General features: G+C 36.6%; 1 long non-coding RNA gene across 1 annotated transcript; it reads left to right on the top strand.

Moving 5' to 3' along the window:
• Window positions 1-1,409: 1,409 nt before the first annotated feature.
• Window positions 1,410-2,365, top strand: LOC118756730. Its single transcript, XR_004995146.1, has 2 exons — window positions 1,410-1,977; window positions 2,059-2,365. It is a non-coding gene; the product is annotated as an uncharacterized LOC118756730 (long non-coding RNA).
• The last annotated feature ends 272 nt before the right edge of the window (window positions 2,366-2,637 follow it).

Here is a 2,637-nt window from a genome sequence, read left to right as displayed (position 1 = left end):
TTTCTCGAAAACGTGACGTGATGGGACATTTTTGACCCCGGATTCGTATTCAGCACGAAAAATCTGTTCAGAAACACCAGGTCCCGTTTTATTCGCAGAAAAAAAGTTGAAATTTGTAGACCAGTGTAATCAGTGTTTATGCTTCTGAGTTAAGCAAACGTTCCAAAGGCTGGTTTTCAATCGCTTTATGAACCAACCAATTAAGTTTTTTTTTATTAATATTTGACAATTCAGAGGCCAAATAATTTGACAAAAAAAAAATGGAATCGGCTGCTCTGTTGCTTTCACCCGTGAACCAATTATAAAGATCTGACCGGTTGATAAGCAGCCATTTGCATTTGAATTAGAGAAAAAAGTATGTGGCGTTCGTAATTTTGAGTTTTCACACAGATCCATCTGATTGTATTAATTGCAATTTGAAAGTGATATGGTAAAACAGCAAGTTGCCGGCATGAGAAAACAGGAAAAAGTTAAAACAAATTTTTTCAGATGGCAAGACACATTTATCAGAAGGTGGAGACGTGGGGTTAAGTTGCAAGAGAGCATTATACAGCGTTTTTGCTGCATTTAAAATGCAACATTTAGCACTTTCGAACATATGTTTTCGAAGAGCGTTCATGCTTTCGCATTTAGCAAATGTACATTTACGCCAGTTCGAAATCGTATGCTTTTGACAAACAGCCGTGTTCCAGTCTCTTATTTATATCCGCATATATTACGATCAATTCTCACGCAGAAGATAATGTGCAAAAACCCTACTGAAAAGGAAAAAATAAATTTTAAACCAAAAATTCAATACAAAAACTTGAATTGTTTTAACCATAACCGAACATTTGTTTGTGTATATATTCATTTGTCGGTGCTGTCAATTAAAATTTCCTCACTTAATTATGAAACAAACCAAACAGAGTTGATCACAAATTGATCCAGATTTCTATCAGCATCACATCGATGTTGAATTTGCTTAACTTTTCTTTATCCAAATATGTAATGCAAAATAACAGAAATCTCGATCGGCTATCACTGAAACGCAGCTAGCAACTGTATACTCGAAAAAGCAATGTTGCCACTTTTTCACTTTAATCCATGTTCGAATCGTGGAAATTTTGGAAGATCACAGGGTTGCTTTTAGCATTTAGATTCTTAATGCAAAAATGGAGTTGCATTTAGTTGCATTTAGGTGACGAATTTTGTATGGATAAATGTACATTTAGAGTAGCATTTAGGGCTAAATGCGCTAAATGTGCTTTTACGCGTAAGCAAAAACAGCCCATTGGCGTGCGTTTCGTATCAACCCTGAGTTTTTATCGAAAAATTTCCCATCGATAAGTTTCAACTTGTATCGGTTATCATCATTTCCTCTTCGAATGACATTCGTATGTCAATGTAAATTTTGTCTCTTCCACAATTCGCTGCATTTTTGCGATGTTTGCTGGGGCACCTGGCGTCGACAACGCTGTCATTTTCGTTGAATCGTTGCTGTGCGTCGGGTCGCTGGTTGGGGTTTTTTTGATTTTTGCGAAAGGAAATAAACAAGCAAAAATTAAACAATTCTGCTATAGTGAATCGCAGCGTCAGTCAGTGGCTCTAAATTCGTCAGCGATTTGTACAAAACAGAAACGGGCGTTGTAAAAAACCTAAGAAAAAACGAAGTGCAAAAGGCAAATACAAAACAAGCTTGCACGCTTTGTAGTGATGTGCTGATAATTAAGTGAAATTAATACAAAACATTTGGATTGTAAAGTATTAAAATACTAAATTTGTTGTTTAAAATTCAAGGCGTAGTGCGGAGTGTGCTAAATTATATAAGTGCGAGCGGATTTAGACATTTTTTTGTTGACTCAGAAATTTCGCGAGCGCACGGTCTGCCAGCGCAGTGGACGCCTCTATGATTAGAAGACTGGAATGTCCATATTGTAAAATCTCAATTAGTATTAATCAAAGCGACAGAATCTACCAGACACGCTAATAAAAAAAGTATGTACACACATAGTACACACATACATAGGTTGATACAAATGAATTAATTTCATAAATATTTATTTTCTGCGTGCTAAGTTTCATATATCGATTACAAGTAAACCAAGTGCTTGTACGAGGTGAAAATATTCCATTGTGCGCGTGGGAAAGGAAGTGCTTACGACCGCTTTGCACAAAGCGAATACGACTCACTCAAGTCGCTAGAATCTGAGTGTTTGCCCAGAACTCGTACAGGATCACGTTCCGCTATTCATAACCCGTCTATGGAATTCTCTCCCCCTTTTATTTAAAACTCTTTAGACCAAATTTGGCATTGAACGTGATTTGCAATTTGCACAGAAAGCAGAAAGTATAAGTGAAAAACGCAGCTAAGAAAGAAAAAATGGCTACAGCGGCAGAGTGCAGCGAACTGGATCCGCGTATAAAGGTGAGTTTGTCTGTGATCATGCCAATATATTGGGTCTCGTGGGTCAGGCTTATGCGACTTAAACACATACATATGTATGTACTTACTTTATCTAAAGTTATATAGATATGTACGTGGAACTAGTCTACACTACTTTTCACTTAAAATGATATATGTACCGTTTGTATCGTTTGCCATTTTACCCGGTATCATCTTAATTAAACAGGTAAGGATATTGCTGTAACGTTATA

This window comes from Rhagoletis pomonella, unplaced genomic scaffold (assembly GCF_013731165.1).
Source record: "Rhagoletis pomonella isolate Grant_MI unplaced genomic scaffold, Rhpom_1.0 Rhpom_scaffold_11876, whole genome shotgun sequence".
In the NCBI taxonomy this organism is placed as follows: domain Eukaryota; kingdom Metazoa; phylum Arthropoda; class Insecta; order Diptera; family Tephritidae; genus Rhagoletis; species Rhagoletis pomonella.
Note: the sequence above shows the minus strand (reverse complement) of the source record. Positions and strands in the feature narration are given on the sequence as shown.